This window comes from Tursiops truncatus, chromosome 4 (assembly GCF_011762595.2).
Source record: "Tursiops truncatus isolate mTurTru1 chromosome 4, mTurTru1.mat.Y, whole genome shotgun sequence".
Taxonomy (NCBI): Eukaryota; Metazoa; Chordata; class Mammalia; order Artiodactyla; family Delphinidae; genus Tursiops; species Tursiops truncatus.
The window spans coordinates 130,923,099-130,935,517 of record NC_047037.1 but is presented as its reverse complement, the minus strand read 5'-3'; the positions used below and the strand labels follow the sequence as shown (position 1 = coordinate 130,935,517).

Here is a 12,419-nt window from a genome sequence, read left to right as displayed (position 1 = left end):
GGTGTGGGCTTATCTTTGTGGTTTAGATACGGGGAGATAGTGAGAAAGGCCATTTTCTGTGACTTAGCTATGACCATATTTAGTGAGGCTTTCAGTAAGTTATGGGGAAGAAAATGTTGACTTGTAGTTGAAATTAGGGTCATGAACTAGAAATATAACTTCTGTGGGTTCTTTTATCCTAAACCCTTAATTCTACCCTTAAAACTCCACTTTTTAAAAATTTTTTATTGCCACTGCTGTGTTCTTTTGAGATGTCAACGGTGCCCTCAGGAGATGGGACGCCAGATGGCATTTGTCTGTGTTTTAATCAAAACACCCCATTCTCTTCGACATGGTGTGAAGCAGCAGCATTCTGTGCTGAGCAGAGAGACAAGAAACAGTACAGATACCTGTAATAGCTTTTCTGATTTCAAGGGCAAGAAATGTACCCAAAGGCTAGGTCAGCCTAATTTCATTAACTTCAGTGGTGACACCATTATTGTGGGAACAAACCCTCCCATAGTCAGCCCTGAGCAGATTCCGAGAGGCAAAGTCCTAATGTGTTGATATAGGTGGGGCTGAGGGACAGAACGATTGACGAAAAGCCCCAAATGGTGGTTTCCTATGTATCCATCTCCCCTTTATGGGCAGGGCTAAGCATTTCTCTTCTACTGTCTCCTTCATGGTTTTCAACCACTTAATGAAATGTTATTATCCAATTAAAAAAATTAGGAAACTGTGGGTCAGAGAGTTTAGTTCACTTAGGTAAGCCCAATAGCTAACTTATATGAGTGCATACTGTGTGCTGTGCGACTTCTTTTTAATCCCTTCAACATCCTTGTGGATTAGGTGGTATTACTCCTGTTTTACAGAATTAAAAAGCGAGGCTAACAAAAGATTAAATAACTTGCACAAAGCTCTGGAGGTGGAAAGCGGTGGAGCTTGGATTCAAACCAGCCAGTGTAACTCCAGAGTTTTTCCTCTCCACCGCTTTTCCGATTTCTTAGGAGCAGAAAGAGCTATGCCCAAGGCAATCAGATGGCCACTCTGAGGACTCATCTGAAGCTGTCTTGCAACCATGTTACCTCCTTAACAGGAGGGCCATGATGGCAGTAGACCTCAGTGAGGCAGAGAAGAAATAATTTTGGGGGGGAGGGGAGTTACAAGTGACAGATACTCATTATATTATTTAAATATAATTTCAGCTGCTGTACCAGAAACCCAAGTATCAGAGGCATAATAAAACAAAGATTGCTTTCTCTGACATGCAATAGTCTTGGTGTTGGCGTGTGTGTGTGTGTTTCTCATATATATATTCCCCTTCCAAGATGGTGGCTTGTAATAGGTTAAGAAATTGCTCTTTCTCCTGGGATGAAAAGCTTCACAAAGGAATGACTCTCCATTGAGAAGTCTGGGCAAGGTCTTGGTTGAGATGAGGTCTTTCTTTGAAAGTGTGTCTTTTGGAAAATCTCTCAAACTTCACTCAACATTCTTGCAATACCCATTATGGGACCTGGTGGACATATCACTCTGAGATCTACTATCCTAACCATTCTTCTCAAACTGATGTTTTAGAAACATTTCGGATCTTTAAAGCTCTTGCTTCTTTTTTTTGCGCCTCTATAATTCATTGATAAGTATTTTTGAGAGCCCCAAATGTGCCAGGTACGGTGATAGGCACTGGGATACAGCAGAGAGCAAGGTAGCTGAGAATCTGGATCCAGTGAAGTGCTGTGCTGGTGGAGGAGACCATAATTAACTGGCAATTTCAGCCTCCTTTAATACAGGGGTTGGTGGGAGGACTGGGGGTAGGAGATATGGGTGCCTGACCTTAACTGGATTCGGCAGGTTTCCAGTATCTACAAGACCGTATGCTGCAGTTGGAGTTCAGCAAAAGTCTGCTGCATGGATGCACTGGCTGTTAAGCTAGGATCTGGAGAATGGGTGGGAATTAGTCAAGTGAAGGGAAAGTATGAGGGTGGGGTGGGGAGTGGGGCGGGCTCTGCGCAAAAGGAGGAGACCCAGAAGGGAGAGAGCACAATGAGATTTTTCTGTTTAGAAGGATGATTTTGCAAAGTGGAAAGTGTGGAGAGTAGATTTCAGGAGGCAAGGCCCGGGGTGGAAAGAGATGGGAGACCTTTGATGCGGTTGGGGGAGAAAGCATTGGGGAAGACGGCGTGGATTTAGGAGGAGGCTAGAAGAGATGGGAGAAGGAGGAGGGAAGAGAAGTCAAGGATGACTTCCAGTGTTCCAGTTGAGTTTTAAGCTCTAGGACACAGGCATTTCTTTTTGCGGATTCTTTTTGTTTTCAGCCAGATAACCCCGGGGGCACAGGCCTCCCCCCTCCCTCAGGGCGACTGGGTCCACTGAATCAGGTTGTAGTGAATATTCACCCCAGCCTTTGTTCTTAATGGTGGTGTCCAAAGCTCTTAAGGCGAGGAGGAAGCATTGACGGGTGTGGGGAAGAGATTTCGTTAGCGTCTCTACTGCCGGAGTCCGGGTTTCCTCTTCCTTACAATCTCGCCAAAGGTAAATGGCAAACATCGTTTCCGGATTTTACAGAAGAGACCAGGAGGCAGGTCTGTGTGAATTTAGCCCGAGTCGCATACTGCTCAGTAGGTGAATGTGAGCCTGTGATTTCAAGTGTACTTGCTGGGCAAGATGAGTCAACCCGGTGAGTCCTGGACTCCCCAGGATTCGGTTAAGGCCACCGTGCCCTACCTGGAGCTTGGTTAGCGTCTAACGCCTCCCAGCATCCACAGGAAGAAAACCTTAGGGTTTTTTCTTCTCGTCCAAAAGTTCCTGTCTCCCCCTAGAGTCAGGCACACGCCTCCCAAGCCAGACCACGTGTCACAGGTACAACGTTTTTTGGCTCTTCCCCTCCCCCCGTTCCGTTCTTCTTTCCTCTCTGCCTTAGGTGGCAGGAAAATCCTTTACCTCGGACCAATCCCACTGATACCGAGCCGCGCGCGCGCGCGCGCGCCAACTCGAGCTCCATCTCTCTACGTCATTGGCCACCTCCACCTATGCACAGTGACAGGCAGCTTCGCGGACCTATTGCGGGAGGAGGCGGAGGCCGCTCGGCCCTCCCAGAGCTGCTTTGTTAGGGGCTTCCTCGCTGTTCCCCAGCCGCCGCGCCTCCGCTGCCTTCCCCTGCTCTACCCAAGCCGCGCCGCCGGAGCCTAGTGGGAAGGCAGTCCCGGCGTGCGTGGCGGGGGAACCTCTCCGGCCGCGTGCCGCGGGCGGGGATGCAGCCCGGGTGCCCAGCGTGCGCCTGTTGTCACTCTCCAGCCCAACTCCGAACGCCCCGCTCATGTGTCCGCCGTCTCTGATTGGCTGTCCGGAGGCGGAGCGATTGTCAGGCGGACCAATCGGAACTCGGTTTCCCACGGGCTTCCACGGACCCGCCCCCTAGGCGGCTGGCGGAGGCACCCTGACAGCTCCCATTGGCAGACTGGCTAAGGGGCCGAAGCGAGGCCGGGCAGAGCAGCGCCGCCGCCGTCGGGCGCGCAGCTCTGCAGCGCCGCGAACGCCTCTGTGTCCGCAGCCCCCGGAGCCCCGCGGCCCCGCATTGTCCCTGGCCCCCTGGCGGAGATCCGGGACGAACGTCGCGGGTGAGTACCGCGAGCCTGGGGAGTGCCGGCCGGCCGGCTGGAGCCGCCCCGAGGGACGGCAGTGAGGACGCCCGGAGCCTCTCTGCCCGTGACGGGCACGTCCTGACCCCAGTCTCCGGCACATTGGGGCTCCCGGCGGGTCCTAGCTCCCCCCGATTGGGCTTTACTCGTATTGTTTTGGCGATCCCACACTTGGGAGGTGGGGAGCTGGCGAGGGGAGGCAAGGGGAGACATCCTTCGCTCGAGGGAGCAGTCAGGAGGGAGACGAGCCAGTGGCTCCCAGGTGAGGTGCCTGGCGCCGAATGGAAGTGACAGTGTCCAGGCGTTGGCATTCGGTCTTCCCGGCAGCAGGAGGTCAGCGTTGACCTGCGGCGGCGGCGGCACTTTGTATTTGTCGGCTGATTTTTATCAACTTCGGGGAGGGCGTGCGTGTGCTTGCGTGTGTCTCTCTGTGTGTGTCTCCGTCCCTGACTTGGGCACCTCCAGGCCTGGGTTTTCGGCGACGCTGACTGGGCGGTCACCTTGGCTATCCGTGTCACGCTCGGGACCCGACTCACGGGGCGGAGAGCCTGGGGATTGGCACACAGGGCCGGGGACCCGCCGCAGACCTGGGAGGGGACATTTAAAGCGGCCTCCTGCGGGAGCGCAGACAATGACTCGTCCGGGCGCGGGATCCTGGGGGCTGTGCGTCGGGTCCCCGCGCCGGATCGCCGTCCCGCCTAGCTCTCTTGCAGGCTCGGCCGCTCGGATGCTGCTGCGCTGCGCCGCTCCGCTCATCGCCCAGCTGGGGACCCGCGTGGGGCCCGCTTTTGTTTACAGACCTCGCCATTGGGCGAGAGCTGCGCGCTGCGCTCCCCCGGCTGCCGCCGCGAGCCCCCCTCCGAGCTGGGAGAAGTTGGTGCATGCTGTCAGGTGACGCCCCCTCCCCGGGCCTCCTGGCGAGATGCTGCGGGGAATAGACGCCCAGACGGCGCCTTCGTGCCCAGTCCCCGCTGCGCACTGCATTCCCAGGCTCCCTACACCCAGAGGCCCTCTCGCATTGGCGGCCGTCGGGGCGCTGACTAAGCCACGCTCACCTCCCTTCCAGTGGCATCCTCTGGGCTCGTTCCCAAGCCGGTCCAGGTGGATTCCGAGTCTGCCTTTTCCTGCGTGTTAGCAAGTCTTGAAGGACGCGCGCGAGCCCTTGGGGACGCTGGCCAATCCGTGCCCTTTTCAGTGGTACCCACGCAGCCCCGCGGAGCAGCTGTGGGGCATTCTTCACTCAGAGCGGATCGGGTTACCCGCGCGTGCTGACTTGGCGTCCACTTTGTTTGAGCTGGAACAGAGGTTGAGAGCCTGGGCGCTGAGGTCAAAAACCCTGCTTCCAGTGCCTGCTCAGCGTCACTCACGAGCTGGGTGATCTGTTCCAGACCGAGCTACTTAATCGCCCTGCGTCTCAGTTTCTGGGTCTGTAAAGTGGGGATAATGTGTATCCCTATTTGTGGGAGTGGGAGTGGGAGTTAAACGACAATATAAATCAACTGGCGCAGTGACTGCTACGTACGAAACACTGGAACAATGTTTCCCTGTTAGAGGGAATCTGTTGCAGAGGATGGCCCCTTGTCTCTTCCCCTTTCTGCAGTTTTCCATTTTCCCAACTCCTATTTTATTTTAAAAAGCATGAGGGATTGCTGTTTTCAGCTTCAAACAGGGCTTGTTTTACTTGCTCTTAGGTTTCACTCTACTTATCTAATCGCTTACAGCTCTTTTCTTTTGTATTTGAATTTCCATTAGGTTTTAGTTTCTTCTTCCTTCCTTCTTCCTTAAGGCTCTGCTGAGACCCAGGCCTGGGTTTGGAGGAGGAAACCTTGTCCAGGTGGGAAGTGGTTGCCGCTGAACCAATGGCCGCTGTGCAAAGTGAATAATACCCGGATGGAGGGAGGTTTGAACAAAGAGATACCTGGAGGCTGGGAGGGAGTACTTCCTGGTAGAAGTGAAATTTGAGCTGTGTCTTGTAGCAGAAGTTTGGTAAATCGCTGGTTTCTAGAATATGCTCTTTTGTACCCCACCGTAAAACTCCGCCAGGGAGGTTGTCTTGGAGTGGTAAACACCGAAGTTCCTGGGTAATTATCTTTGAATAGAAGAGAAATATACCTTAGAAGGAGGCTGTTGTCTAACTAGGGAAAGTAGAAGAGGAGAATTGATTTCATTGAATATCTTCAAAATGCTGTCAATGTGTTTTGACTTGTTTTTCCTTTGCTCCATCAGCACTGCTGATTTCCTTCAGGCAAAGAGAGAAGCCAGTTTCAGACAGGAAAAAACAAAAACAAGAAAAGCCCCTCCGTAACCTATAATCAGATGAATAAATAGTTTGAAAAAGACCATCTCAGGCTTGGCTACAGAATAAGGTACTGAAAAAAAATGCTTCTCGTTACAACACCCTTTTGCCTGTTGGAGCAAATTATTGAGTTGGGTCAATAACACCTCATTGAACATAGATCCCAGGGGCCTTTACTGACCAAAACAAGCAAACAAACAAACAAGAAGTAGGTGAGGGACTTGCAGTTTGTCCAGTGGGAGATAAGCCCACAGGGAATGTTCCCCATACCCTCTGCTCCCCTGGGCCTACCTCAGTCACCCCAAGTGGAGGCTCCTCATACAAGCCACGGGGTCACTAGCATTATTGCTGGATGCCGGTGGATAAACGTGATAACCTATTTATTTAAAATCCCAGTCGCAGGGCTTCCCTGGTGGCACAGTGGTTGAGAATCTGCCTGCCAATGCAGGGGACACGGGTTCGAGCCCTGGTCTGGGAAGATCCCACATGCCTCGGAGCAACTAGGCCCGTGAGCCACAACTACTGAGCCTGCGTGTCTGGAACCTGTGCTCCGCAACAAGAGAGGCTGCGATGGTGAGAAGCCCGCGCACCGCAGTGAAGAGTGGCCCCCGCTTGCCGCAACTAGAGAAAGCCCTGGCACAGAAACAAAAGACCCAACACAGCCAAAAATAAATAAATTAATTAATAAAAAGATAAAATAAAATCCCAGTCGCAGAAATGATTCTGATCCTTCCTGCACTTGTTCTGGGAATTCTCTGGCCCTTAGGGATGCTTGAAGGCAGCTTTGCCCCCTGCTGCTGCCTGGGGATCAAATCAGTTGGGGGCCTGGACTTAAAAGGGAGCACGTGGTCAGGAAATCTCATTAGCCGACCATTTAACTGCACTCTAATGCACATCCAAAGAGCTAGGACAAAGACTTCCTCTCCTTTCCCCCTGCAGTTGTCTCTCCCAGGTCCCCACTCTTCCCCTCCCCGTCTAAGACCAGAAAGAAGACTTGGTGCTGGCCTGTCTCCCCCATGTTCCGCACCAAATTCCTGGAGTTCTGGCGAGCGGTCAGTACCCCGGGCGTTCTGGAGCGCCTGGGCGGAAATTTCTCCCCAAAGCTTTGCTGAGGGCCTGCTAGGTGCGCGTGGTAACACCTCTCCTTTCCCTTCCGCAATGCAAGGAGGTTACTTACTGCCTGAAGGAGACGCGTATTGTGAGACAGCACTTTAATAGATGCGAACTTCAAGCCTATGCTTTCCCAAATGAGGAATGCAGGTAAGAGCGTGGGAATCACATCCAAGCCTTGCCTAGAAGCCGGTGATGGCAGGGAGCTTCTGCCTGAGTCAGGTGGCTTGAGGGTGAGAAGGCAGAGAGAGAATTTGGTTCCTGTGGGCAGTGTACAGAGGGTCCTGTGGAATTCCTGAATCCCTAGGTGCAGGCTTGTGGATGAGAAAGAGCCTTTTTCACTGTGTCCAGTCATTTGGCCTCCTGTGTCTAAAACAGTGTTTCACTGGGGATGTGTGTGTGTTTATACATATATGTATATATACATATTCATTTTCCTTTCTAAATTAAGCAAATGGGTAGAGTGTATGTTTCCATGTCCCCCTTCTTTCCCGCCCCCCGTCACTATGGGACCAGAAGAAACAGATTTGCAAGGCCCCCAGCCAAATTCTTCTGTTTTTCACAATTCTAAACTTCAGGTCACTTCATCTCTAAATATTTAGTTTTATATAATAATTCCTGTGTTTTTTAAAAAAACTATCATCATTGTAGGCCAAATCCCTTATTTAAATTTCTTTGTCTTAATTAAATAAAGGAGGCATTCAAAAAATAAAGCAATACTCAGCCAGGAACAAAGTTTTTGGAAAATAAAACAATGCTCTAGTGTAAAAGGTACAAAATATTAATAGTTAGGTAGTTAGGTGGGTTTTCCCCTTCCATCCCCTTCCCACCCTCCACACCCCTCTAGCCTAAGACTTTCATTGTTCCTGTGGTCTCCAGGGACCTCATTAAGACATTCACAAAGGCCTAGACTGTGGGTATGGAGCGATTCCTCCTGGACTCGTGTGAGATTCTTCTAGAAGACCTTGGAGCTCTTGCTAGGTGGAGAGAGATTCTTCCCTCGTTGGGCCGAGGCTGAGCTCAGAGCCTTGCGTTTGGCTGCAAGTGGGGTCTCAGTTCACTGAAATAGCAGCAAAAAAAAAAAAAACCTGGCACAATATAAGAGCCAATCAATTGTGTGCATCCAAAGGGTGCTGAACAAAGAGTGATGATTCAGTGAAGACCACGTGGGAGGGAAGGTGCTTTCAGTTGAGCGCATCCTCAGTTTCTGAATGGGCCGAGGCCCTTTGAGCTTTGGTGCTGTCGCGGAGTTTCTTTCCGTAAAGGGAGACTTGGATGTAGCATTTTGGAGCCAAGCAAGAAGGTACCGCGTGTGTTCTGGCTCGGGCCACTTTGAATTCATGAAGGAGGAGAAGTGAAAGGGAGGAGGAAAGTGTCTTTGGTTAAAAAACAAAACAAAACAGTATCCCCCTGCATTATTTAATTCCAGCTTCTACAGGAGGATTTTATTAAAGACCAAAGGATGAGTATAGAGGTGAGTGTACAGGTGTGTGAGGAGATGCGTGACTGGGAGACAGTGGACCTGGGACCAAGCTTGGCTTGGGGTGGGCGGGGAGTGGATGGGGGATAGGCGAAGGAGATTCAGTTGCTTGTCCTTAAAAACCCCAAACACAGTTCTCTGTGGCTGTGGAGGAGACAGGATACCCTGCCTAACCGCCCTCCTCCTGGGCCAGGAGATGCTCACCTGGTAAACACAGATCCATTCTAGTTCTTGCTCCTGGCTTCCTCTGCCCTCTGCGGAGGGGATAATGGAAAGTCACCAGGTCAACTCTGGGGGACGGGAAGTCAGGGGGAGTCCTGGGTTTGGCAATCCTCCCTGTGGAGCTGTCAGGACCACGGAAGTGGAGTGGATGGGGTTTTCCGCTTGCTTTTCAGAAGAGAAGGTGGGCCTCAGGTCTGCAGGTTGAATCTGAAGGGCCCTCCGGAGGGGGTCTGCTTTGCCTCCCCTTTCCCCCAGCCACGTGGGTGGCCCCCTGGGTCTTTGCGGGAGAGATTCCAGCCCAAAGCCTGACCATCCCAGGGTTTCTCAGATCCTGGGGACAAGATCTCTTATGACCCAACTGCATCTCCTGCGCAGGGCACAGAGCGCTTGGCCGCATTCTGGGCAAAAGAAGATTTTGAGCAGGACTATCTAAGAGAGTCAGGAACTCATTAGCTGGTTCCCACTTGATTTGGGGGCAGTGTTTTAGAGGCTCAGAACTGTGGTTTATTCTCGCCATGACCTTCAGATGTGCATTTTGGTTTTTCTGGACTTAACAGGAGCCTGACCTAACTACTGAGCTACTGTGTTAGTTTTGGTCTCTTTTGCAAAATGTTCATCTTTTGTTTGGCTGCACGGCGTGGCTAGTGGGATCTTAGTTCCCTGACCAGGGATTGAACCCGGGCCCTCGGCAGTGAAAGTGTCGAGTCCTAACCCCTGGACCACCAATTCCCCAAAATGTGCACCTTGATCTCCTCACACACATACAAGGATATCCATGGAGAGTGGGAATGTGGGGGGCAAGTTCTTTATCGTGCTGTAGCCCCCTGGGTTCTGATAACCATGGAGTCCCTTTCCATACCTGTAAGGCCCCTAGATCTCTGGGGTACCCTGGTCACTCCTGGTCATGCCTGTTGCCTGGCTTCATGACTAATTCTACCATCTGACATTCTCAGCCCCAGTTTGGCTGCCTGGAATCTTGAGTTCCAAGTGTCAGAATTGTAACCCTGATTATGTTTAAGTAACTGTGTAGTATACTTTCCCAGTTGGGAACTCCTGCTGTGTCCTGAGAATGCCCTATGTGCTTTCTTTCATTGAAAAAGTCTTTGGATCCAAAAGTTGTTAGGACTTTTGAATATTCTTGCCATGGTGAAGCTCTGGCCTTATGACGCTTCGTAACTGCCACAGAGAGGGTAGGGGCTCTGTATGTTTTTCTTGTTCTCTTAAGGATCTAACATACATTTCCAAACTGCCTAACTAGGGATGCAGTCCTTGTCTATGAAACGTGAGTCAATTTTGCTGTAATATATTGAAATCACAGTTTCACTCAGGGATGATGACCCACTTCAGTATTTTTCCTGACGTCAAGTATATTCTTATTTCACGTGGATTCTTCAACTCAAGGAATGCCAAGTTTGATTTGTTTCTGAAAACGATGTGCAAAGTAATGATTCCATGTAGTATTAACAAACTAATAGGATAGATGAGCTTGTCGTGAAGAGCATGTTCTGTCCCCATTTTGTTTTTTTTTCCGCCCACTCCTGTACTCTCCAGAAATAATCACTTCTGTTCATTTTTGTTTTTAGTTCTACAGGTTGTCTTTATATCACTAAATAATCTGTTTATGCCACTTTTATTTATTGACTTCCTGTTCTGATAAATGACAATTTAGCTTACTTATTGCTTCTTATTTCCTTTATTCTCCAGATTTTTATGATTATATTTATAGTTCAATCTTTGTTACTTATATGGACTCATTTAGTTCCATCAACCAATGACAGGGACTCTTACCTCCTTCCCCTTTGTAAAATGAGAATATCAGTGTCCTGACCTATCTTTCCTCTCCCCGTCCCTTCCTGTTACACCTACAGCTTCTGTCAGATGTCAGGGTTGGTGAGATTGTGTTCATAAGCACGACGAAGTCTTCTGTGCCTTGTCTATTTTTTGTTTTGATAATGGCTTTATTAAGATATGATTTACATACTATGCAATTCAGTTCTTTAAAGTGTACAGTTCAGTGGGTTTTGGTATATTTACAGAGTTTAGCAGCCATCACTGTAATCAATTTTAGAACATTTTCATCAACTCCAAAGGAAACCCACATCCGTTATCACTTGCTTCCCTTCCATACTCATCCCGCCAGCCTCCAGTAACCACTAATCTATATTCCGTCTCTGTAGATTTGCCTACTCTGGACATCACATATAAATGGAATCATATAATATGTGGTCTTTTGTGACTATCTTCTATCAGCATAACGTTTTCAAGGGTCTTCCGTGTTGTGGCATGTCAGTACTTCATTACTTTTTATTGATGAACAGTATTTCATTATATGGATATACCACATTTTATTTATATTCATTCATCAGTTGATGGGCATTTGGGTTATTTCCACCTGTTGACTATTGTGAATAGTTGCTGCTGTAAACGTTAGTGTACAAATATTTGTTTGAATACTTGTTTTAAATTCTTTTTGGTATATACCTAGGAGTGGAATTGCTGGGTCATATGGTAATTCTATGTTTAAACTTCTGAGGAACTGCTAGATTGTTTTCCAAAGTGACTGTACCATCTTACATTCCCACTAGCAGTGAATGAAGATTCCAGTTTCTCCATATCCTTGCATTTATTATTACCTGTTTTTTTGTTTGTGGTCATCCTAGTGGGTGATAGGAGCTATCTCCTTTCGGTTTTGATTTGCATTTCCCTGGTACCTAATAATGTTGAGCATCTTTTCATGTGCTCGTTGGCTAATTGTGTATTTTCTTTGGATAAATGTCTGTTCAGACCCTTTGTTCATTTTAAAATTTGGTTTCTGTCTCTTAAATTGTGAGGATTCTTTGCATATTCTAGATATAAGTTCCTTGTCAGATATATGATTTGCAAACATTTTCTTCATTCTGTAGATAATCATTTCACTTTTCTGATGGCATCCTTTACATACTGTTTGCTTTTGAAAAGCTGAAGAGCAATAAAGGTGTTTGCTTAGTTATGACTGTCAATAACTGTCAACTTTGCACTCCATAGCCAGGCTATACTAGTTTCATATTTTCTATAGCTATACTGGCATGACTTAAGTTATAGATTGAGAAAAGAAGCCCTGGAGAGACATTATATTTTAAATCTCTGATTTCACATTAAAAAAAAGAGCAATACTTTGTTTACTTTAAAAACTGTGTGAATGACTGAGTTATTTAATTTATTTACCAAAGCTGCGGAAGGGTATATTTCCAAGGTGACTTGAAAGGGAGCTGTCTTTGGGTATCAGCTTTTGGGTGATAAATTTTTTTTGTTGGTTGAAATATTTTTTATTGTGTTATGTTAGGACAGGGGTTCTTAACTGGGGCCAATTTTGCTCACCAGGCAACATTTGGAAATGTCTGGAGATATTTTTGTTTGTTCTACTGGAGAAGTACCTAGCATCTGCCTAGAAGCAAGGAGATACCTGGCATCTAGCTGGTACAGGCCAGGTATGTTGCTAACATCCAGCAATGCATGGGGCAGTTCCCCAGGCGAAGAATTATCTGGTCCATAGTCAGTGGTGCTGAGGTTGGGAAACCCTGCATTCAAAAGACACAAATACTGTTAGAGATCTGCCTATTTAAGTTTCTTTACATAGAAAAGGAGCTTATGTTTTGTAGATATTTGGAAGCTAGCTATCTTGAGGCATCAGATTATTTTGGTTATTTTAAACACTCTG

The 12,419-nt window shown here is 48.4% G+C and overlaps 1 protein-coding gene across 7 annotated transcripts in view; it reads left to right on the top strand.

Moving 5' to 3' along the window:
* Positions 1-12,419, top strand: part of TIAM1 (TIAM Rac1 associated GEF 1) — a 504,950-nt gene that overhangs the window by 100,897 nt on the left and 391,634 nt on the right. For 2 of the 7 annotated variants that reach the window (XM_073804435.1, XM_019922341.3), the window contains exon 1: positions 3,258-3,593. The exons of the other annotated variants lie outside the window; for them this stretch is intronic. The gene's annotated coding sequence lies outside the window, so the exon portion shown is untranslated. Of the gene's footprint in view, positions 1-3,257; positions 3,594-12,419 lie in introns of those variants that run through there. 7 annotated transcript variants of the gene reach the window in all.